The 26,058-nt window shown below is 44.1% G+C and overlaps 1 protein-coding gene across 7 annotated transcripts in view; it reads right to left on the reverse strand.

The window, feature by feature from the left end:
• LOC138576642 (excitatory amino acid transporter 1-like) overlaps window positions 1-25,570 on the reverse strand; it is a 718,046-nt gene extending 692,476 nt beyond the window's left edge. For 2 of the 7 annotated variants that reach the window (XM_069649571.1, XM_069649574.1), the window contains exon 1: window positions 25,476-25,569. The gene's annotated coding sequence lies outside the window, so the exon portion shown is untranslated. Of the gene's footprint in view, window positions 1-25,475 lie in introns of all 7 variants that reach the window. The other 5 variants (XM_069649576.1, XM_069649575.1, XM_069649570.1 and 2 more) reach the window with 3 other exon arrangements.
• Between the last annotated feature and the right edge of the window lie 488 nt (window positions 25,571-26,058).

The following is a 26,058-nucleotide window of genomic DNA, read 5'->3' on the forward strand; positions in this document are numbered from 1 at the left end:
AACTGTACAATAACACACATTTCTATCCGCTAGCAATGAGACGATATGTGGTCAAGTGCCTAAAGTGCAAACTGAGACCAAATCCCGTCTGAAGAAGTGTGAGATCCTGGATAAATCATTTAATTTCACTTTGCCAAATCTTTCACAATTGGGATGTCAGGTATAGGTTTCCTGTTGTGCGGCAAGGAATCAGGACATCAGGTGTGAAGTTGTGTTGTGGGGGTGGGAGGTGGATGCCAGGTATTAGGTTTATATTTTGGTGATTTAGGTTTTGTGTTTGTGGGCGTGGAGGCATACGACAAGGCATGCATCTTTTGGTGACTAGGCCCGCATCTGGCTCTTAACGCCAAGCCGGGCCCCATGACTTCACTCTGGCTCGGATCTACCCCTGAATTCTTTGTCTTCCACACTTCAAGAAGTTGCATTTACTAGAACTACTCATTTATTGAGGTGAGCATTTCCTGGAGGATTTTGTGGGTGTGAAGGTCGGTCCTTGTTTGATATGCCATTGTCGTATTAGTTTCCTTTTTTAACCTTGCATCATCTTTTACTGTCCACCTGTAGCTGGTTATGGAAGTGGGGTGGGAGTGGGACTCTCATCCAACACCCAGGTAGAGGTGTCTTTTCATTGTGAATGGAGGATAGCACAGGGGCAAAGTGCTGGTCTTGGAAACAAGACCACACAGAGCAACAGAGGTTTGAATCCCGGTACCGCACTTAAAAACTGAACTCAGCTATGGTATTAGGCGTGTTATTAAAAAACAATAAAAAATAAATAATATGTGATTGTTGTTATAGGAGAGATGGGATTACGTTACTTGTGCTAATGCCGATTTTTCTTTTACAGTTACTGTGGACCGTCCTCCCCTCCTTTTCCATCTCTTTAGGCGACATACTTTCATAACGAATTACCTAGGAAAGTACTGAGAGGGTAAGCAGTGACCGATTGTGCAAATTACTTCAGAACGTGGGCAGGGAAGAGGATTCTGGGAAAAAGAACGGTCCCGTCCTAGATGGACGTCTTCAGATTGGCTGGCGTACAGATGAGTAACCATGCAAGGGGTCTGGAGCGAATGCTCCGACAGCAGTCCCACAAGTAACTGAATTTGAACAATATGTACAATTCGCATAAATCTATTTGTCAGAGCGATTTTCACAAGACAGATTTTGTGGGACTAATGTACACTCATTTCTCTTGGCCCCTGAAATCTAGGAATCTGCAAGCAAATCTGACAGACGTCTAAGTGTAGCCGCCAAGTTGACCATCATGAAGTTGACACAAATCTTGAAGTTTTGCCTTTCCCATTGTCAATAGCACCAGACCTCCTCTTCCAGGCTGCAGTGAGGAGGCTCACTGCTGCTCTATCAGAAGAAGATTTAGCTCTCTTTAAGCAATAAACCCTAAGCTAGGGGGGGTATTACTGCTTCAATCAAGGCCCCCGGGGCCCATAGTTAGAGTCCAGATCAAAGCTTCAATGTTTAGCAACTGAAAAGAATTTAAAAAAGATGACTGCCATGCAACAGGGAGCAGGGACTATACAGTCCCTTCTTGCTTTCGATGGCAGCTATTCAAATGTGAATTTTAAAAAAAAGAAACACGATGGCTGGGGGTCAGAGGGGGAATATGGGTAGAAGGGGGTGGGGGAAAGAGGATGTGGGGCGGGGGGGGGAGATGGCAGCCTCCAGCACTGAGGAGGTTCAGAGTAGCAGGATTACAATATGGTAATGCCACCGCTCCGAGCCTCCTCATTGGCTGGGAGAACTAGGCCACGACGCCACTGGGTAGTAATAGGACGTTGATTAGGCTCGGACTCCCCTATATGGCAATCAGGTAATGTGCAGACCCCAACCCGCTATCTGGGCCAATCTTTTTGGTCAAAGTAGGAAAATTGTTGCACAAAGTGGGCTTCACAGCATAGCTAGTAGTTTCAACTAGTATTACTGAACAAATAGTCAGTAAAATGCACAATGCACAATTTGCACCACATTTTGCTAAAAAAAATAAAAAAAAAATAGCTTGTGTACTACTCAAAACAGTTTGTCAGAAGCAAAATGCTTTTTCCATCAGTGCCCGAGCCAATTTAAGATCCAGTCCGACCCTGCATGCTGGTATTCCTAATGTCTCCTTTCCTCGGAATTTCTTTTTTTTTGTGTAACATTCTGGAAAATAAAGCAAAACAGCAGGAAGTGCCTTACATCTCCATTTCGACCCTTGCTGCACCGATATAGGTTACCGCTCGGCTTCTTGCTTTTTGCCATCAGGTCGGCCAGGGTCAGGTTGCTTGCTCTGGTTAGGTCAAACAAATGTGTTTTTATGTGTGCAAGGTCCGTCCGGCGCACTCGGATAGCAGGGAGAACAGTGGGGTATTGTATTGGCTTGGTGAAGTCATACACTTCCGGTTCCATCCATACAAGGCTTGTTGAGACAAGACTTCAATTGGCGCGGCTTATTTATGCAAACATGTAAATTAACCCTACATTAGGTCACCTGCACATGGAGTCTAGCATGGGGTTACTATGATATCCGAATTCTATTGATTTTGGAGTTCTCCAATTCCCCCATCAAAGACTACAGTGGAGGCACTGGATTTAGTGAGGAATGTTGGTGGATTGTAAAGAGTCAGTAGTTCTCATAGCACCCTCTTTGCAAACACAATTCACTTAGATGGTGAAGAGCACCCTAAAACAGTGAAAGCTGATCTAGGGAAGACTACTCCCTGTGCACAGGTTTATGCCAAAAACGTAAAAGCGCTAACAAGGATCCCAAGAACATGCTCTGTGGTCTCATTGATCTCTAATGGATGCAGGCTCTGTCCAGAGCGTGAGGTTGTCTCTCCAGGTACGCTGTGCGTTAGGGGGCATCTCCCTGATGACAATATGAAGGGGAGCTGAGGTCCCAGTGTTTTAAGTGGGCCAGGCCTGCCAGCAGTCTCCAAAAAGTGGGGCTGAGCTGGGGCCCTGCTTTCGCACCACACCACGGCGAGATGCACCCGCCATTAAGTCACAGAAGTGCCAGCCAGCCCCAGCGTCAGCGACGCTGGCTGGCACTTCAGTCAGTCACTGTAACTTCCTCTGGTGACCCCTCACGTGAGGCGTCAGAGGAATCTACTGTCCTTTTGTTTCCCAACCCGCCCCCCAGCTCAACGAGGCGTCTTTAACCTTAGGCGAACCTGGGGATTCTGGCTTTAAAAAAAACACAATTGAAGCCATCTATTATAAAGCTTTGCCGACGGACAAAGACGCCTCAGGCTTTGTCCGTTAGCAAAGCTTTATAAAAGATGGATTGAATTGTGTACTTTTCAAGCCACATATTATAAACATAGAAATATGTACCATATTTCTATATTTATAAAGTATGGCTTTCAAAGTGTACAAACCATAGTAAGGTATGCATACAAATATATAAATGCTTATATACATTTATTTGCGTACCTTGCTATGGTTTGTGTACTTTTAAGCCACGCCCATCATGAAAGCCATGCCCCCAAATGAGTGTTCTCCCACAATGTTTTACCTGACTAAAACCCTGGAATGTCCAGGGTTGAGCCAAGGAACAAATGCAGAAAATGTGTTGTGGTCTCTCTCACGATCGCCTCTATCACCTTAAAGACGCACCCAGCCCATGCACACGGCCTCCCAGTGAAATCTCAGTCTTCTTTGTAACTCCTCTTTAAGCAGCCTTTTTTTACTGCGAAGCAGTTAGTGGTGGTAACAGGTAACTAACTGGGAGTGACTGTTTTATAAGTGGCACTTGAAATGTGACGGATTAGAAATGACGGGCCACAGAAACTACAAGTGTGAAACAATGACTGTCACATTTTTACTTTGTGTCTGTAGGAGATTTTTACATTATTTAATTTACATGTTCAAACTTGTGGTAGGAGAAAAAAAATAAAAAAGGTACAATCGCATTGTATCTGCTCAACATCTTTCTACAAGGATTAATAAATATTCAAGTTGGTTTTGTTGCGAGTCCTTTAAAGATCCCCCTCTAAAACAGAGAGTGGTTATACGCCTTAAAACCGATACATTAACAAATATTTGTACTACCTTGATCTGGGAAAACATGTGGTCAAGCACTTAGACAAGGTTCAAATCCTAGCTTCACCATTTAAGCTGTGTGTATGATCCTGTGCAACTCAATATATTTTAATGTGACTTATCAGCTAAAATCGGGACTCTCTACAAGTGATTTAGTTAACAGTGTATTCTATTCCAAACTTGCTCCATATAATACATAGTGACCAACCACAATACAAGGACGCACGTTTGTCCAATTGAGAAGCCGGTACGTGTGCCTATTTCATTGGGCCTCATTACAAGTCCGGCGGTACCCCGCCGGTCGTGCTGCAGGTTGCTGCCGAATCCGTAGCACTTTTCCGGCGCCTGTAATGCCTGTGCCACCAGAACACTTCAAGTCCTGGCGGATTGGGAAGTCAGGCGGCGGAAAAAGTTAGTCCCCATTCCCATGGAATCCCATAGAAATCCATGGGAGTAGGGAGACGGAAGAACCGGCACCATGGCGAACGGTGCTGGTGCTTTCGTGAAATCTCTGCTGGTGGGTGCCGTTACGCCCAGCAGGTCAGACCTGCCGGGCACAACGATCCCCGCCTGCAAAGTTCTACTCTGGCGGTCTGGAAAGGGTGCCGGCTTATTTCCTGACTGCCACAGTTGTAATGAGGCCCATTCTCTCAAATTTACCCTGGAGACTACATCTCCTACCATCCCAGCTTTAATCTTACAACAAAATACTACAATCTTTGCATTTTGTTCTTTCATAAGCAGAAACAGTTCTCGGTGTTTAATAAAGCATATATGTGAAGCATCAAATCACATTCTGAATAAATCTGAAATATAAATTAAATCTTTATCTGCTGGGTAAAACATGTATGTTTTATGTGAGGAGATGCAGGAGGAACACAATGACTAGAGGTAATCTCTTAACTCACCAAATTATTCCCATCAATATCTACTGTGTAAAAGGTTGATTTCCTAAATGAACAAAAGTACACAGAAATAACTGCTTTGTACACTTTACGTTGAAGTGTCACAAAAAACATAAATCACACATAAGCAAACTACAAATACAGAGACGGCATACGCACAAACACACATAGAAAATGCATACATAGAACGAGATGCACCCACACCATAATCTTTATAAAGTATCAATGGCAAGTATTTTTGTAGAAAAACGGTTGTTTCCTTATGCACATGGACGAACCGTGAATTGCTTCAGGAATTACTTGTGGCTCCCACTGTGGAAGAAGTCATAATTTAGATAAGGAAAATAGGGCTAAATACACTTAGCGTGCAAAAACCACAGGGATTTACTTCATGTCAGTGTTTAACTGAGAAATATCCAAGCGCGAGGGCCGGGCGTCGCCGAGGGACTGCCTGAGATAGCATCTACTTCCCCCACATGACGTACATGGAGTGGGGTATATATGAGGCGATTTAGCCTACTATCACTGAGGTGGTGGAGGGAGAGGAATTAGATTGAAAATATCCACATTCATTGTAATTCTCGGCTCTTTGAAAGGCTGATCTGAGTAAAAACGTTGGTTAGCCTCTAGATTTAAATGTTTGGATCCGTTTTTTGGAGTGCAGAATGACATTTTTGTGCCGTTTGTGACTAAAGGCGCCAGTGTAGTTGATGTACTATTTCCAAAGATTAAAAAAATAACAGATTGTGAAATGAGACAGAACCACCTGAAGAAGTCATAGCTCGCGATTTTGTCATTGAAAACAGATTAAAAAAAATTACTGTTGTGTAGTGGCAAAAGTACCAATTGGCTTTTCTTAGATTGGGAACCGGAGTTCAATGGGACTATTGAATTAATTGTTCGATTATTCCTTGGGAGTTCTGAAGCGTATCACAAGGTCCACCAGTGGGTCTTTCAAGTGGATTCAAGGGGCCTCATTATGAGTTTGGCGGTAGCCGTGCCCTTGTTAAGGGCACAGCTACCGCCAAACTCGCTACCCGCTCCCGCGAATGGGCCATTACCGGCCCATGCCGGTAATTGCCCATTCGCGGGTGCCTGTGTGGGCGGGCATAGGGCAGAATGGGGGTGGGGAGCATGGATGCACCAGCACCATTCATAACGGTGCAATCACGAGTTCTGCTCGTGAGTGCCGCTCTGCACGCCTGGTCTGACCAGGCGTGCAGAGTGGCACCCGCGAGCAGAACTGGTAATGTGGCGGTACAGTAACAACGGCACCGGTAGCAATACCAGCGCCGTTGTTGCCTTACCGCCACATTCGTAATGAGGCCCAAGGTGTTTCCCCAAGTATTCAAATATTTTGAACCTTGGAGGGAATCCACCTCCTACTGAGAAAGGAGGCACTTTATTTGTTTTTATTGGAAAAGCAGATGTAATACTGGCAAATAAAAAAAAAATCTCAAAATAATGTAGGTGAACATCTCCACTTTGCTTTAATGTGATTTTCGTTTGACGAGATTAAGAGTGCTGAATGATAAGAATATATATATATATATATAAATATAATTAGAGGGTGGCGGTAGTTAAGGTTATAGCCTTGAGTCATAGGAAATCCGAAAAAAACTATTGCTAATAATTGTCGACTTGCACATCGGAAGTTTTACAAACAAAAAATGTGTCAATCAAGGGCCACCCCAAGACTGGACAATTTGGGAAAGATTTGTTAAAAAAAGAAGTTAATAAGAAAGTTAAAAAGAATGCTCTTTTTGGCCTACTACCATTAATTTTCCCATACAGAAAAATTCCAAAACCAGAAGTGCAAAAACTGCTGGGCGTTTCTTTGGCCAAATAAGAAACCACTTGGGCACAGAGCATTCAGTTAATTTACGGACAGGTTTGGGGTTAATCCGGCCAGTAGATTTTGACGAAGCAGGGCGTGCCCCTACTCCCAGAAATATAGCTACATCTCCTGCTTGCGGCAGAGAAGCTTTTCAAAAAGGAAAAACGTTTTTTTTTTGTTGGCTCGATATGAGCGATTATCGGGGTAAACCAGGGTAATGCGAAAACGTAAAGTGTTCCAAAAGCTATTTGGAGGAGGGAAAAGTATTCAATTGCATTAGGCTAGAGGTGTGGAGGAGGAAAGGGGATACCTTGTAAAATTGAGGGGTGTTATGGGGAGCTATTTACAGCTTGAACATTTGGGATTATCGGGGGACTCTCACGAGATTACTGCAGCTACAACGGAAGACGTGCTCAGAAAATAAAATGTGTCACACGAGCACAAGAGTGAAGGAGTTAATGGGGGGAGGATCAGGGAGGGGAAAAGACAACTGAGGGTGTGTGGGGACCATGGAAAGTGGAGGAGGTACTTGAGCGCCTGAGGACTGGGAAGATCTTTTTGATTTTCAAACAATTTCAGATTATATGGGGAATACCGGTGGAATACCGCAGGCATGGGTAGTTCATTGCTGCTGCATGTGTAGTTCCACTGCCATTATAAGAGGATTTACACAGGAATTGGGAAAGAGTGAAAAAGGGCATTTTACACCTATAGTGATCACAATACTAGGCATTGACTAATGGGTCTTTGTGCCACTGGCCATAGCTAAATTCCATGGCTAAGGGGCCCCGAAAAAAACTTACTGGTGCAACATGTACAGTGGCTTTAGGCCATGGATAGTGGAACCCAAAGAAACATTCTGGTGAAACATGTTCAATGACCGAAGGCCATGACAAGTGGGCCCCAAAAAAACTATAGTATAACAAAACCCTTTAAATTCTGTGATGCCACCATTGTGGTCATATGCTGCACAACAGGAGCACAAAGTTAAGGTGGACTGCTTCAAATGTGAGTGCTGAATTTCAAGATTTTTGTTGCATTAAATCTGACCACCTTAACTCTCTCTTAACTAAGGTTTTTCACGGAATATATGCATTTATTATTTATAATGTTGTGATACTTCTTAGTTGTCTTCGATGATTGAATGCATTAAAGGCAGAGACTCTCTGGTAGCTTCTTCAGATTTTGATTTTAAGATACCCGAGCCAGCTAAAATGGGTTGACTACTTATAATAGCTTTAGTCTGTATGGATACTGCGCAGCCCATGGATGCAGAAGTTGTTTGTATCACCCGTTTGGGTGTTTGTGACAAGTACAACACAAAAGAGAAGACTCTGCAAGGCTACTATAGTCGCCAGATTAAGATAGGCATGTAATCATATCTTTCTTGCGTTCTCTTATATGTGGGATCATGCATGAATTAGAACTCTTGCCATTTTCAGATGATCATGCTAAGGTCCTACTGGAGAAGCTTTCAGAGAAGCCTTCAATGACGAGTGCTGACAGTCTCACAAAATGCATGGAACACTTTGATTAAACTCAAGAAAAAAAAAAGCAATTTGCATTGGGCATCATGGTATGTTTAGAGTTATTTAAAAGCAAACCAGAAGGTTTACAAATAAAAAACAAAAGGGCAGAATAGTTATTGATATGGAATGTTGTAGCTTTATACAAAAAAGTACTTTAGAGTTTGGAAGGTTGTCAGTATTGATACAGTCAAAGAAATGTGTATAATAACGGGTTGATATTTTAGAAGTGAGGAGAAAAGCTCTTGACGGACAAGAAGCCAAGATGCAAAGAAAATCTTGGAAGAACGAGATATTGCCCTGCTTCGCACTAGAAAAGAAATACATTGAAAAAAAGACATCAAATAATGGTAAAGGGAAGGTCTATCTATATCTACAGAAAGGTTATTACATAATCAAGAGGCTGAACAAGCTCAGAATATACAGAGAGGGTTCAGACCTCAGGAAGAGGTCAACGATGTGGCATGGGCACTAACTACTAGAGAGACGATGGGTCAGGCAAGAATAATACGGTCAATAGTGACCCAGGAGAAGGTACATCGTCCGAAACTAGCAGTGATTTCATAGCTAGGTGGCGAGATGCACCACGATTTCCCCAGGTGAAAACACAGAGCATGCAAAAATGGATTCAGGCAATATCCCCAACATGGAATGCAGACCAGGAGGGAAATCAAAATCAAAGGAATATTGACAAATCGAGAATGTTAAATCGAGAGTATTCTGCGCAAGACGTACACAACAGACCACACTTTTGAATTCGTCATCATACACACCAATATGGAAGGTAAAGTACTCACTAAGTGGTTCGGCTTTGTACCAATCAAATGCCTCGCTGATAGAGAACTAATTCACTTTTTAGAAACAGATTAAAAGCTTTCTTCAAAGATAAAAAAACTAATTGAAATAAAAAGACACCACAGGTTGTAGACTTACATTCACCTTTTGTCCCACTTACAAAACGATAGGCCCTTATATAGAAAGTTTTGAAATGTCAGTCCAGAAACCTACAAGAAATAGAATAAAGTCAGGTGCATAAGTGCAGTCTTACACACAAGAAAAGGCAGCACTTACATAATGGTTATGGAGTATAGATTGTAATTCCTCTTATGTGTTGTGATTTTGTTTTCTTGTGTTTGATGGATTTTTGAAATCCGAATAAACTTGTCTGACTGACTTACATAATCAGTAAATACATAGATTATTGCAAGACCAGCAGATCAGGATGAAGGAATGGTAAACTTGGAGGATGCACAGTATCCCACAGGCAGGATCCCACCACATCAATTATGAGATAGATTTCTGCGAATCAGGCTGGTTGAGTGAAAAACATTTCTGGAATAAGAATAAGAATAAATCCAAGTAGGCCTGTATATATCAGCCACGTATACTGCTCCCGATGTCCTATAATAACAGGGATTAGTTAAGTGTTGGAACCTTTGTGCCTTTATTAGGATTACTTTTTGAAGCATCATGTCACAGAGACTAGATCAATTATCAGCAATTTATGTGGCATGATTGACAAGGGACTGCCGTTCTAAAAAGGTGCAAATTGTTTAGTCAGATTAGATATTGGGCCTCATTACGAGTAGTGCCGATTGGGTTTAACGTTGCCGGTGATCGTGCCAGTGCCATTAAACCCACTCGGCACTATTACGAGGTCCCCTTGCGGGACCCGCTCTGGACGTCTGGTTTTTCCAGACGTCCATAGCAGGAGAGCTAACATCGGGCCTGTAATTGACCCGGGTCCGTTGTTAGCTCCCTCCCTATTCCCATTGAGCCCAATGGGGGCTCGAATGGGGAAGGACCGGGCCCGGGTTCCCTGAAGGAGGAATTACCGGGCCCTCCGAACTCGGAATGGGCTGGTAATTCCCCATTCGGGGGACCCGGACACGATTTTGGAGGCAGCCATGGCACATCAAGGGCCTGCAGAGTTTATAGATGTGTTAGCAGAAATACCCCTAACAAAAAAAATGGCTTTATTTGTAAGGACACATTTCGTCTACAATTGAAAAGCATGAGCCAGGGTGCTACTTTTGAGACATCGCCAACATACAAGGCAGATTTTGAACATGGTTTTGTCTTTAATAAAACCAATCTATTCAAAATCAAGGAAGCACTTTGCCAATATCATCTGTAAATGGAAAGGAGAATGTTGTGAAATAGAAATATTTTACCTGGATGAATGGATAGGAGACCAACCTAATCTTCACATACAATATTCATGAGGAATGTGCGAATGTCCTGGATAATGTGGTCAAAGAGGGCAAATTAGCAGGATATTTACAAACACAACCAACAGGTTTTAACGTTCTACAATTGTTCAGCTTCCATTCAAAAGCGTTGAAAATCTGACAAATATTTTAAAATCTTGACGCTACGCAATGTTTTTACTCCGATCAGTCTTTTCAAGGACCAAGCATCTAAGCGGAAGCATTACTTTACAAGCAAACACGAGTGAGAGATCAAGCATTGGTAGGCTTTACACCTGCTACCATCAGCGTCCAGTTAATAGCACTATGGCAGTCACTTGTTTTTCAGTAGCTTTGTGGTATGCAGTAGACAGGAAGCAAGTAGTAGCCTGCAAGTAGGTCTTCAATGTAAGTTCCTTATTTAAGTTCATTCTCATGAGTAAATATTACGTACATATCAGTGACCATGCACGTATTTCCCACCAAAGATATTTGTTTTTACACTTACCCGTTGCAACTTCTTGTAAAGTCCCTTCTCATGTTGCCACTAAGTAGAGCTGGCAGAGGCATGGACCATTGGGCTAGGGCTGAGCCAGGGCCAAGTCTTTGGGTCTGGCTCTAGAAGCCCAAAGTGGGTCGACCCAGAGTCACATGGTGGCTGAACCAGGGGTGGAGGCCAAGGGGGGTGGTGGCATGCAGGGTGGGGGAGGGGGTTTAGAGTGGCAGCGCCAGTCTTTTCTCAAGGGGAGAGGGGCTGGAAAAGAGAATAAGGGGATTTTGGTGCTTTGTGAGAGGGACAGCACTGTCCTCTGTGTGTTAGCAGGATTTTGCTCACATTCAGGATTTCTAGCTCCCCGCTGTTGGCAATATGGCGCATGCAGACAACGGGGAACTAGAAATCCCGAAGCAAAATCCCACGAACACACAGAGGAGAGTGCTCATGTCGGAGAGGATGTCAGGGCTCCGACATGAGCACTGTGGTGTGTTTCTGCCAAGTTCTGCATGACATCTAGTTGCCAGAATGGCTTTGTAGTGAAAGTTTAAGTGGTGGAAACGTGCAAATGGTGATGCAGCGCACAGCTTTTTACTTCAGTTGGATCCCTGTGCAGGTGGTGTATCTTCGTACTCCAGTTATTGTTTGGAGGAATTAGTGAATAAACACAGCAGGTGAACAGACCTGTGCAGTAAGCATCACATTGCCCTGATGAGATCAGCTCTTCTTTCTCTCCACTATAGGTTCTCCACTTTCAATCAACACTTGGTCATTTTAAAAATTATTTTACATTGGAACTGGTTTTAAAAACAATGCCAATATATCTTTTTTATTATGGCCAACATTTTTAAAGCATAACCTTTTTGAGTGAACTATCCCTTTTGAAGAGGAAAACCGATCAATTGGAAGGCATGGACTTACATTGTATTCAGCAAAAGAAAGGTCAAACATACTCTGAATACAGATTTTTCACACTAAGATGCATGGGGCCTCATTACGACTCAGGCGGTAAGGGTTTTACGGCGGCGTAAATAGCGCCGACCCTTACCGCCTGAGTACGAGGTCCCTTAGCGCCATGGAGGTTTTAACACCTGCTTTTAGCAGGTGTTAAAATCCATGGCGCTAAGGGACCATGGAGTTAATTACGCCACCGTAATTTACGGTGGCGTAATTAACGCCTTCCCCACTCCCATTATGCCCTATGGGGCAAAATGGGAATGGGGAAGGGTAAATGGGAAAATGGGGATTTACCACCCCGCCAAGGTTGGAATGGGGCGGTAAATCCACCAACCACCATGGCGTAAACGTAGTTTACGCCATGGTGGTAAAGGCACGGCCCAGGAGGTAACTTACCGCCTGGGTCGTAATGAGGCCCATGGTATCTTTAGCACTCAAAGATGGCTTCTAGTTTCGGCTCGTTTCCAGAGAGCTTCCATAGAGACAGTCATCCAAGATGGCTGCCTCCATGGAAGAGCTCAAAGAGCTCAGAGATGGGCAGACATGGGTGGGATTAAATAACAAAACAACTGTGTATCCCTCCTCAAATATCATCTCAATTGAAGTGCATTAAAGACCCTCGTTCAAAGCCCATATTTGAAGCTCTTATGGTAAAGTTCTTATTTTAATGACAATAGCCTCAGCTTAAAGGTAGCGCTTTCAGCACCCCCTAATAGCCCAAACTAAAATCACTAGTTTGGGTTACATTTAAATCATTAAACACACAAATTAAGGGGATTATAAAAAAGAAACTGGCATAAACGGAATACAGAAGAGAGAAAATGGCTGATGCCTATATTTGCTTTAAGAAAGTGCTAATCTAAGACAAACATTACTGCCTGATTAGGACTATACTTCGAAACAAGAGAGCAGTTGGCTGTTTTTCAGCTCACTTTCCACTTTAAATATGCTCACTCCATTCAGAGGACATTATCATTGTGGGAATTGATGTACAGAGATGATCAATTGCAACATACAGGGACTAATTGTTGGTAATCAATGTATATGTAATATTTCATACATTGGCAAAGAACAGTGGAAGATAGTTGAACATGCTTGTCAGTACTTAATTGGGACACTCTGAAACAGGCAAAGTGGTGTGCGATTGAAAAGGTGGGACTCTGGGCCTCATCACCAGTTGGGCGTTAGCCCTTTAATGCAGGGTAATGGTATTACCACCGTATTTAGGGGCTGGTCATATCACAAGTTGGCGCTAAATTGGCTGTTTTACCTACTGCTATTTTCCTGGAGGTGAAGATCCCATTTAGCGCCCTGTTTTCGGCGCAATTACAGCCGGCTGTATTATCACACTGTATTTGCAGCAGAAATGCTGCGTTGGGTCCAGTGGACCCAATGGGAAATGGGAATTTACCGTAATGCCCAACCCGTGATCCGCCGCTAATAGCGCTAGACCAGTTCGTGCCAATGCAATTACAGTTGGGCGTTATTCCAGCCGGGATACCGCCCAACTCGTGATAAGGTCCTCTGTCTGTTGGGTGATGATTTTGACTCTCAACGTAAAAAGGAAATATATTGGAATCTTAGAACTAGGACAGTGAGAAATTAATTGAAGAAGTTGGTGAAGTGGTAACAAATAGCATTCGTAAACTGACTGCCATGTGTACTTATATCACAGAATGTATCAGGTCATGAATGTTTAAGTATTAAATGAGAAAACAGTGGTGATCAAACATTGTTGAGTGAAAGTAAGGCCGTCCTTTACTAAAAAAAGAAAAAAAAAAAAAAAAAAAAAAAAAAAAAAAAAGGTACTTTAGACTACAGCAAGGTGTACTAATGTTCTATATAGAAATTAAGGAGAAGCCGTCTTACTCCATTCTAATAAGGCACCTTTTAATACAATATCTCTTCGGTTTGCTACAGTCAGAAATCAGGGATCTGACCGGCCTCAGCATATGCGGTGCACCATCAATCGCAGCTGGCCCCGACTGTTATGCCTATCAATATATCTAATCAGACCCTCCAGGATTTTGCAGAATGAAATGGCAAATTTTGCGGCACATACCTTTATTTATGGCTGCATTTTTGCAGCACCATTTTTATTGACTGCAGGGTGCAAGATCGGTACATTGCAGGAAGGAGGCTGTGTGCAAGGCTACAAGAGAGCCAGGGTGTCAATATATGTATCTTTGTATCAAATAGGAAGAGTCCTAGATGTCTCTGGCTTGAGAGAACAGGGTTTGTTTTGGCTAGGTTTTTTGGTTTAATGTGCATGACTATTTAATATTATTAAAGTTATTAATCATCAGTTATAATGCTGAAAACATTCCATGTTCCCCAATCCTGCAAACACACACACACCTCTCACGTCTCACCAATTCCCAATCACAACTTGTAATTCTGAACCTCACGCTCAGTCATACACATACACATGCTCTGTCACACTGCCAAGTCACAATTTGCGCTCTATAGTCCCTGCCAAACTCCAGACCATACTCCCAACTCACACTGTATGCTCGCCAATTCCTCCCACAGTATACAATCCTTCATTCGTGCATGCTACTTCTGCATCTTTCATCCTTTCTCCCATTCTATCACACTCTTCCCTCATCCTTTTTCCCATCTGCAGTTTACTGCCCTTTCCGGCCAACCCCTCTCTGCGTTTGGCCCACTACTACCCCTGAGCCCACGTTCCGCCCCCACTGCATCCGCTCTGCTCTCTTGCCCAACGCTTTCCCCTCTGAAACACTGCTCTCCGTCTGATCTCCCTTTGCTTTCTTGCCTACCACGCCACAGCTCACCCACCCTCTCACTCCTTTCTCTCACATATTAATTTTTGAAGAAAACTGTAGATTTTGGCTTTAAAAAAATGGGGCATCTAAAAACAGAGCAGAGGATGTGCTGTGTTTAGATAACCCATTTTTGGAAATGAGCAGGCCACCTTAATTTCAAAAGGTGACCTGTGTATTTTCACAGGGCTGAGCTGTAGCACAAATGATGCGCTGGCCAGCCACCTTGAATTAGTTTGTGTTGGAAGCGCTCTCCCGACAATGGTCCACAGGCTCCCCATGCATTTCACTGCGACTGGCCCTTTAGGGTCCTGCCACTGTAAAATGTAACCCATAAAAACATTGGGGAACAGAAATGCAAGTGAAACAGCAGCTGTCACACCTAAAAACGTTTTTTTTAAAGTATTACATGAGTCAGTAAAGACCCATAAGAGCAGTGGCACCCCTTGTGCACGTATTTAAAGTGGGCGCATAGGGTGGCCTACAGTTTTTGCTAATTTAAAAGCGCTTCTTGCTTGTCAATTTGGGATGTGCTTTTAAATGTGCAGAAACACCCACTGATTTGCGCTAAGGGGTGAAAAAGGACATCTGAATGGGCGCATAGAAGAAGCGTCCATTCAAATGTCCTTTGTGGATCGGCCTGCTCTTTCTTTTGCTCCATTGGTGAAATGTGCTTCCGCATTTCATTTCTTGAGTCCAAATAATAAAAAGAGTTGAGAAACTGGCCCCTTGAGTATTTTTTTGTTTGTTGCAAAAACAGCCAATTTTCACAGCATTTTGCGGGATCGCAAAATCGCTATAAACTAGAGGGTCTGTCTAATACACGTCGTGAGGGGATGATGCAATAAAGTGGCATTCGTCATATTGACGTAGTTTGCATATTGCTAGGGCTTTATTCCTTTCCTCTTTTCAAAAATGGGTTTGATCCATTAAAGCTTACTCTCATGTTACATTTATTTACAGAATAAAGAGGCCATATCTTGTGCCCTTTTACAAAGAGATCAGCTGAATAAACCCTTTACAGATACGATACCACCTCAGTCTATACTATACAGCAGCATTCGACCTTGTTGACTACGAGCCACTTTGGAACCACTTCTCCCCAGCAGCAACAGACTGGATCAGATACTAGCAAACAGATCCTGCCATGTCTTTATGGACAACCATGCTGCCCCACTGACACCAGTAAAGGGCCCTGCATCTCTCCAACCCTGTACAACATTTATACCAAACCCCTTTTTGATCATCTAGATGCCCTCTGCATATCCTACACGATTTATGCCGACACCTAGATCCTCCTCCCCCTCTCTGGTTTCCCATCACCTTGTCAACACAACCATCAACTCATTTTATGACATTGTCTGAATCTGGATGGCAACCTATCAATTAAGCCTCAATGACACCAAAATGGAGATCCTCGTTGTAGGCTTGCACTCCACCCTGCGCAGCATTGACCCACCATTGACATTGACGGCAACTGGATCCAAACATCTTCTACAGCCAAAACCCTGGGCATCTACATAGACACCACCCTTGACATCTCTCACCAGGTCAACACCATTGCTTCCTCCTCTGCCAAAACTGCAAAACTATTGAATGGGATTTGAGACCAGTGTCCAACTCAGGCCCTTGAGCACATCTTCCCAGCTGCAATGGGTAGAAATATTATTGGCCACAGATCCTTTTGCAACTTCGGATTGAAAACACCATCTGACTTCGGGAGGCAGTGCAAATAAAATGTTATGTATATTTTTTGACATTTTTTTTCAGCCGTTTAATTTAATTTTCATGGTGCATATATTTGACTTCATTGTCCCAGCGAGCAATATGCTTTTAGTTCACAAGATACAGATGAGGATTATTAGAACTGTGAAAAGAAATAAATCTAGCAATGTTTAGTTTTAAAACATAATATATACTTAAAGATGATCTGCAGTTGCGATTGACATTTTGTGATGAATTGCCATCTGGTAAGGGTGTAAGAGCCCTGTCTTATTTGATTTGTATTGAACAACATAATGCAGGTAATTTCATCTCTGAAAAGGAAATTTGCCAATTGGATTCCCCTTTCATAAAGTCAATGTCATAAGCAGGGCATGTACTTGTGCCCTGCTACATCCTTATCCTGACTCGCAGCACCTGCTCTAGTAGCAGCACAGAGGAGGTTCAGAGGTCACAGGTGCCCTCTTGACAGCTTGTTAGGGAGGATTCTCAAAATGTGCACATTTCCCTTACCTTTTGAGACCCCCAGCAACTTTTCTGGATTTCTAGGATTAGATTTTTTATCTGGGAAGAGTGTGAGCCTTTTTTTTTCCCTACTCTTCCATGTATTTGGATGTGCGTTTTACTTTTGTGTTCTTTGGTTATGGAGTTTTAAAACAACTCCATAGGCATCATCTTTTTCTGTGTGTCACAGAGCACATTTAGTGCAGTGGCACAGGGATGCCTTTCAGACTTCCCAAGGTTTAAATACCTTCTCTGTGACTGACTACCGTCTCCCAGAGCATGTAAAGTTAAATTGACTTTACTAGTCTCTTTAAATTTACAGACCCAGCACAGACTATCTTCTTATAGAGTGCTGGGTGCTGGAGGGGTTGCCTAGCTTCCCCCGAGTCAATACACTCATGTAACAGTCAAATGTTACCCTTTCCTACTTTAAATGGCTGGTGGCAGTGGTTTAGATCAAACTACCATGATTTTTCCCCGACGCTAACAACGGTAGCTAAAAATCGGGTCAGCCATGTTTTTGAATATGGCGCCCAAGACCTATCTGTAAAAACAGACTCCAGTCATCTTTTTTCGCCATTTCTTTTAGGAAAGGTCCTTCTTGTGTTTGTCTCTGTGCGCCAAACCAGGTTTGTTCCCTTTGTTTGTTGGCCATTGCCAGGCTTCAGCCTGAAGCCCTCCTCTGGCACCGGAGTGTCTGGGATGGACAAGATGTCAGGGAGGTGCCCGAAACTCCCTCTGCTTAGTCTCCTAGGAGACATGAATGCACTCTGGCATGATTGGTTGGCTGACTGTCTGGCAAGGACAACCACCCTGCTGTGTGAGTGACAGTCAGGCTGGAATGAATGGGGGAAAACTGTTTAAAAGCAGGTTTCTGGGACTTGGAAAGCAGAGTCGACCAATGGCACGAAAGAACCGAAGACGAGCTGAAGGAAGAGGACTGCTGCAACTCCTGGACGACCGGTGAAGCCCTGCTATAGGTCCGAATTGCCTGAAACTCCATCGACAGAGAAGCCCTTCAAGGTTGACTTCTTCCCTTGAGTTTGGTGGTAACAACCAACTCGCAAGCCACCTGGACACCGTCCCCATCTGGTCGAATTTTCTTCAAAGTGCTGTTGAAAACCGGATAGCCAGAGGGATGGAAACCAGCTTGTGGACTTTAAGGCACTCAGACCTTAAAATTACGTTTTGCCAAGCTTGTGGCCTCATCCCTGGGCAGTGCAGGAACCTCCCAATGCCCTCCTTCTTGTCCCCACTACTGAAGCCCAGGAACAGCGAGATCTGCTTGAACTGCCAGGAACAACTGCCTCAGCTACAGCTCTTCTTCACTTCAAAAAGTTACTGTGCAAACACGGTCCAGAAATATTTTCGGCCAAGGAGAAAGTTTGTGAAACTTTCCGACTTCGAAGGCTTGTCCTTCCCTAAACATTCGTCAAACTTTTCGCCTAGCCAAATTCTTCTAAAAACCATGGCAAAGACATAACCGTTTACTACAAGAACTGTGCTATCCTATACAAAGACTCTGAACCATTGACTTTGGCCCAAGCCGATGAACTGAATTGCTGGTTGTTTACTGAAACCCTTTGCCCTGCCTATACAAGTATTTGTGCAGTTAATTCCTATAACCTTGTTTTTTACCCCTTTTTAAAGTATCTGAAGTGCCATTTTGCTCCCACTTTAGGGGAGCTGAACTTCATTTACTTATCAGTTGTGTATTTGTGGTTTATTAGTGTGTGATATTGAACTGCTCTTGCTAGTGTAATGTTTTCAAACTGACTGTGTAAATAAATGTATATGCTTTTACTAAGAAACCTTGAGTAAGTGTTTGTTTTTAACGACTGTGTCTGTTGGTCCTTTGTGTAACTTGTTCTACTGCTCACTTAAACTCTTGATAAGTCTGGCAGCTCAGCCATCGCTACCACTTTACTGTGTAGTACAGGCTGGTACCAAAGGTGAAATTGTACTTACACTGGTAGTCTTAATTGCATGTAGTGTTCCCAAAGGGTAATGCATGTGATTTTGCCCAACACAGCTGCAGTGACACCCAAGTCTATGCAGCCCAGGGGCTGCATTTAAAATACACACTGCTGTTCCAAAAATGACATAACCCTGAAGATGTTGTCCTGATTGCAAATAGAACTGTACAAATAAGCCATATCCGCATTAGGGTGTGATCGCCAGCATATTTCAGAGTTATCCCAGCCACATGTAATTTATTTTGCACATGTGTCAGCCCCGAGATGATGAGTATTCCTTCCAGACAAGGTCCACCCCTGTCCAATCTGCAGGCCAGTAACCTCTCTTCTCCAATTCCCGGACACGGCACAGCATCATGACCCACTTTGCCCTTTCAGCCTTTCCCCCCATTATTTTGCTTTCTACAATGCGTTTCATTAAGGGGGCTTGACAAGTAGACATATAATAAACCACTGGGGAAATATGTTAAGCAAAGAAATTGATGCATCGTGCTCCTCTTTTTGAGTGGGGGACTACAAATACTAGAATGCAATGCATCATGGAACTAAAACAAATGGCCTGTGGATTTTGTAAATGTACCTTCAAAACTAACAGACTTACCACAACAAAAATAAAACAATGCACTTTTGGCATGTCAACGATGTTATTTTAGATTTTTCCCAAAAGAGTCCCAGGTGTGGCCACAAGATGATAAATGGTTATGAATTATCATAACCTTGATTTTTAATTGCTCTCCAGTGCTTTCCGCCATGGAATCTATTATGAATTTTAATTTGTTGTATGTAGTTTTAGATGTCTCTGCTTTTCATTTTGTTAAAGTGTGGCGCATGCTGCTGCTGTTTCATCTGTTCGCCTTTATGGCGTTCAGCCGAAATAAAGTATTTTGACTGAGAAATAATAAATGTGTGAAAAGTTAACATGGTTGCTTTTCATTGCAGGCCAGTTTCATACATAATGTGGAGAAAATGTTACTTTCGACCAAAACAAAATCTACGCTTTTTGGTGTCAAATAGGCATAGATGAAAATAAGGAGGGGGTGGGGTAGATAAAACCTTGATATTTGTATGACGTTTAAATTGCCTTGAAGCATTTTTGTCAGACTATAAAACACATTGGTGATAACCCAGAGGTACGACGTTCTTTTATTGCCAGGCTTTCTAACACCTCCTGTTTCAACGTGGAAAGAATAACGAAAATGTTTCATCTATTTCTATGGGGGGTGGGGGGGTGGGAAAGTGTAGATAAGGGGTTGGTCAGGAATAGTTATAAAGTGGTGGGGGAGGGGGAGCGAGTTTTGGGAGGGTGGAAACCCCCTAAAAAAATGTGATTAACATTTTTCGTTATTTCCACTTTGAAACAGCGAGTGTTTTAAAGACTGTCGATGAAAGAACATGGAACCGATCCCAAATAAGGGAGGCACTGGCATGCCGCTTGAGAGGTGCGACTTGTGTAGAAGAAGCTACAGATAGAATAGCACTGCCCTGTAAGACAACGACAAGCATTTGGGCTAATGTGCATGCCCACAATGCTTTCCTTGGGGGGGGACGCTGGCCTGGAGGTGAGTGACTGCCATTGATTTCTGCTGGGTGGCACTGTGGCATGTGTGACTTGGCTCAAATGGATTATTCTACTTGAAATAAGCCATAGATTTGGTGTCACAAGTCTCTCCCCTTCTCACCTGTCTGTATGGTTTACTCGTGATCTTCGGAGATGTCTTCTTTAGCACAGTTCAGGATTTATATAACCCGCGTGCGTGGGTCCTCGGAATCCAGTGTGTGGTTCGTAACCCAACTCCTGGATACGTTCAGATGTCGGAGACCAGGAAATAACGAGGTTCGCACTCGGAGACCCGATTGCGATAGAAATCCAGGATATGCAAAGGTAAGGATAAGGAGAAGGAAGGAAGGAAGGACAGGAATTCAGGGAACCGGAACCAGGAATCAAAGGTAAGAGCTGAACGAGCTCCAGCAACACACATCCGACTACTGCAAGTGGTAGCGTTGAAACACGCAGAGCCACGGGGACGTGTCTGCTTTGTAGAACGTAGAGCGTGTAACGCAGAGACTGGCAAACAGCGTTCCGCGACCATGTTGGGAGGACTACTGAATTCAGTCCCCTATGGGTCAGGGACTACGAAGTACAGAAGGGACGCAAATGGCGGTTCATGACATTTGGGTAGCAACGGGTGATTCTTTACTAAAGTGCCCCTTCTCATCACCTAAACATCGAAAACAGTGCATAGTCAACTGAATCATCCATTACAAACACCTATTTAAATGCTCTGCCTTAAGTGATTGTTAAGTATGAGGTGGCCCAGTGGGAGCTGCTGTGCACCATTTGCTGGGCCACTGGGGAGATTGTGGCAGAGGAGGATGGGGGAGTTTCTCTACGGGTTGCACAGGGGTTGGGAGGTGGGCACACCTCCCTGTCCATACATCATGCTGGAAGCTGCCCAGCCCCCACATCCCGGAAATGCAATGTACTGCTATATACATGCAGCTGCTGCCTGCGATCCATCATGAAGAGAGGGCCCTGGGAAACGGCTCCGACTGCCCACGCCCCATGCCTGTTTTTTTAATCTTTGAATTCGCCTTAGTCCTTCTGAAGTGTTTGCCGTGTTCCCCCGGCCTACCCCGGCTGGAAACGGCGCCAGGGCCAAGTGTTTAGGCTGTCGCTTCACTCTGGACTACAACTTGGGCACTGGGCTGTTACAAGCAGTGCTTTAAGTGGGCCGGGGCTAGCTGTGGCAGAGCCCCAGCAGGCTCTGAAAATTGGTTCTGAGACGGGGCCCTGCTATCCCAGCCCATTAGCAGCCAAGGCTTTTTTTCTGAAGCTCTTGTATATAAGTGAGGTGTAAGGCTTTAGAAAAAAAAGCCTTGCCTACCTTTTCATTGCGTTGCCGACCCCCCCGTCAGACACCCCTTTAATTTGAAATGCTGAGATCATCGCCCTTGTGCCACAGGTACGAGCGTGAAGATCAATGCAAAGCGGTGCCTGGCATGGGGGGAAGGGGGCGGTGCTGCAATTAAGCAGCAACACTTAACTGATGTGAAGGCCGCCTTTAGGGCACATGCTTTTTGCAAATTCGAGCCGGGGCTCTATTATAGAGGCGTGGTCCAACAGGTGGCATTCAGGTGGCGCAAGTATTGCCTCTTTATTTTAGCACCGACCCCCCTGCCAGGCCATGCCCCCTATCGGCCACTCCCCCTAAAAGAGACAAGGATCGATTTTACATGCCACTTAAAGCACTGTTTAGAAGCCATTGAAGCCCAGGGAAAGTTGCATTATTGCTAAGTATCGCATCACAGCAGTGGTAGAAGTGTACCTAACAAAGTAGTGGGACGGTAGTCTCGGCAGGCGGAACCATAGTGCAACATGTGACATGGTGTTGTAGCCAGGGGAGTTCCAAAGGTGTAAGGGACTAGTAATCAAGGCACCTATTGCAACTCTACACTTACACAGGGATATGAATGGACCAATCCTTTATATAGAATGGTATATATGGTCATAAAAGTAGAGGAATGGTAAACAGAAAAAATAAAAAGTAGTGGAACACTGCTCCCGACAGTTCCCGCTCACTGCATCACAGAATAAGACCACGGAGGAAATGATGGAAGGGTGTGCGATGCTTGGGCCCCACTGTGTTGTACAAGATGAGGCGCAGGGGATTGTGGGAGGAGAGCAGGCGGTGTGCTGCTCCTGACGCAAATCAAGAAAGAAAACTATAAAGCACTGCAGGAGGACAGATGCACTTTTGGGGACTGGTAAAATAGCATGGCCAGGATAGGACTGGTCTATAGGGCAATATGCCCATGGCCAAACCAAAAATACAATATGCCATTGTGGGCCAGTTTTGTTGGTCAAAGTGAGCCACTTTTCTGGCCTTTGTGGAACCAGTTTGATGAGTTACTACACTATGCGGCTAATAGTTTTGACCAGTGTTGCTGAATAACTACTCTTTAAAATGCTCAATTTGTATCACATTTTAGTTTTTTTTAAAACCTCTCTCTCAAGCAGTATGTCACAAAAGGAATGAATTTCTATTTGCAACTGTGAGCCACTTTTTCATTGGTGCCCGAGACAATTTTATGGACCAGTGCGACCCAGTGCATGGCAAGCATTGTACAGAATCCTTTTCAGAAAGCACTCGCCTCTGAGTATTTAAACATACAGAGTAAATATACATCCGACGTGACACGTCATTAAATGGCACTTTTAATGAACACCGCACAGCGCCAACCTGGGGCAACGGAAGGCTGACAACCCAATAATTTGCAAATCTAGCACCGATGGAAGGGCACACAACGTCAGAAATAATGCCAGCATATTGTCAACAAACTATCAAATACACATCAATTAAATATTTTTTATTTTTGCTTTATTAAGAAAAAGGTTGCCAGGATCCTTCAAAGAAAAATACAGGAGGCTCTGTGTGACAAGTACCTGACTCAGCTCCAGCCCCCCTAACCTTTCACATGCAGCGGCGTATTCTTGTTCCCCCTATACCCAGGGGAGTATCCAGCAGTGCAAGAACAAGGGGTGGGGGGAGGGGGCTGCACGAAAAAAGTCCTGCTGCTCCCCACGCAGGAAATGCCTGAAGACGTGCCACCTCAAGTGAAGGCATCTAGTTAGGAAATAGAGACTCCAGAGGGATGATTAAGGGTGTCCCATGTATGTCCAGTATTTGTTGTGTTACCAGGGTTGTAGGTCAAATGGTCGAAAACGAAATGATCGAATGACCATTTGATCGAAGTGAAATGGTCGAAAAAAAAGGTCGAATTTTTATTTTTTATTTAATTTTATGGGGGGTTCCCCCTCAACCCCCCTTTTTCTTTATTAAAAATATTTTTTAACCAACCAAAACTAAAAAAAAAGATATAAATAAATAAAAAAAATTCGACCTTTTTTTTTCCGGCCATTTTACTTCGATCAAATGGTCTTTCGATCTTTTATTTTCGACCATTTGACCAGACACCTGTTACCAGCGCACTGATGCCTGCCGGCGCTATATAAGTACACATAACATAACACCCAATGCAGTGTGCGCAATTCCATATGGTCTCATTTACACCCTCCCCCGACCCCCCACCCAATCAACTTTATTGGTAACATTAGTGGCAGGTGGCATTAGGACCATTACAGATACAGGAAATGTATTTATTGGAGAGCTGTCCAGGCGCTCTGGGGCAACATACATGTACACCCCTAATGTGCAAATGGATTGAACAGAAGAGGACATTACAAGGAGCATCATCAGTCTTTGATACTTGGGAGACACCATGGAAGTGACTTTAGAAAAGTGGCCACAAGTACACCAAGTTGTGCACAATACCTGCTGTGCACTATTGTTATATATGGAGCAACTCTGTAGCCATTGGGCTTTTTACATAACAGCATGATATATTAACATAAGCCATGAAGTGAGTCACGTACAGAGCTGCAGATAAGAGAGTGTGATTAAATAATTTTCCCAGGATCACACACTTTGTTTAATGGTGAAACAGACAATTTAGACAACTGAGCACAGCCTCCCAAGTTTAGTTGATGTAGATATGTATTAAGGTTTTTCTTTGCATCTCCTGTACTTACATAATACGTTATTTATAACAATGCCTTGGAAGCAAACCACATTACATAATGAACTATACACATGGTCATAAAACGATGTTAAGCAATGCTCTGCGCCAGGACAATGAGGAACACCGTGCCCTGGAGCCACGTTGTCCTGCCAGAGGGACACATTTCCTGTTAGGCACCCTATGTCAGTACTGAATGAGAGAAGTGTCCCACTGCCAAATGTCCATGTCCTGATCGAGCCACTGAGGGGGCAAGCTGCCAATGCCCCCCCACCCGCCTGTTCCCCTGCTTGGTGCGCTTGCAGTAGACACTCTGTTCAATGCGCGCTTCTAAATCTCTCCTTCCCTACACGTGTGAGGCGGGAGGCATCCGCCTGAAGGTCGCACCTCTCCTGTATCCATCCTCGTCATGGAACTCGGTTTCTTTCCCTAAACCATCTTGCGCTCACGGATATATTTTCATACGTGTATCTCGATTTTCAAGGAAGCGCTGTGAAGCATACAGACGCCGCAAACAACAGCTGGGTTGATTGGAATGGCACAATACGAAGATGTGGAGTCGTATCATACGCGAGCGGTAACGGATCCAAAAGAACGTGACAGGAGGGACTTGCTTGGCCCCTTCTTTTCAAACGCCTTGAGGCGACCCTCGCACCTTCGCACGTTCTGCCACCCTGGCACCATCCACCGCTAAGCGCCCAAACCATTTGAGATCACCGTTGCACATATACCACGCTTATAAGGTTCCCTACTGCGCACGTACACGTCTCGATCCACGTGGCCCCTGCTTACAGTGACACGCGCTGTACACAAACCACCGCGCCCCCAACTCCTCCCACCCGGGCCAGGCACAGGCCTTTCATTGATAACTCACTCAAGGACAAGCTCTGGTAATTACTTGCTCTAAGGGAGGCCGCGCTGCTGAAAAGGTGGCCCTCGTGTGGGAATGGAGTCGTACTTACTGCGGGTACAGTAACGCGTGTCAGGCCGTCAGCTCCGCACAGAGCCGGGGAATGTGGCAGGCAGCACCGGGAGTTCTGAGAAATATGAGTCCCTGCCCCGTGGCGTAGCAACTTTCATTGGGCCCAGCTGCAAGAAAGCTCGCTTAACTCCTTCAAGCCTGGAAAGGCGTAATCACTCCGCAATGCTGCGACGTAACCCGATGGGAAACCTTCAAACCACCGCCCGAAGATCGCATCCGCGTGACTTTGAAAACCTACTCTGTTTACTTTTCACTATTCCAATCATTTAGTTTGGAGGGTTTACTCAAAGCTAATTAGGGGTGACAAACAACAGCCTAAGGACAAGTTATTGAGAGCCCAACCCAATACCAGTTGTACACGTGTGAGTGCTGCAGATTTCAGTGCCTCCCATCCACATCGTTATACTTCATAATTTAAAACATTTTTGGCCAGGTTTACAACCTCACACTCCAGCTGAGTTGAAGATTATTTTTTTTTTGCATATAGACCACTTTACGAAAGTAAAGCACCTGCTCGCAGCGCACGCGCATTAGGGACACTGGCAGCGTTTTCCTTGTGCAGG

Source organism: Ambystoma mexicanum, chromosome 1p, assembly GCF_040938575.1.
Source record: "Ambystoma mexicanum isolate Mex_15411 chromosome 1p, UKY_AmexF1_1, whole genome shotgun sequence".
NCBI classification, from domain to species: domain Eukaryota; kingdom Metazoa; phylum Chordata; class Amphibia; order Caudata; family Ambystomatidae; genus Ambystoma; species Ambystoma mexicanum.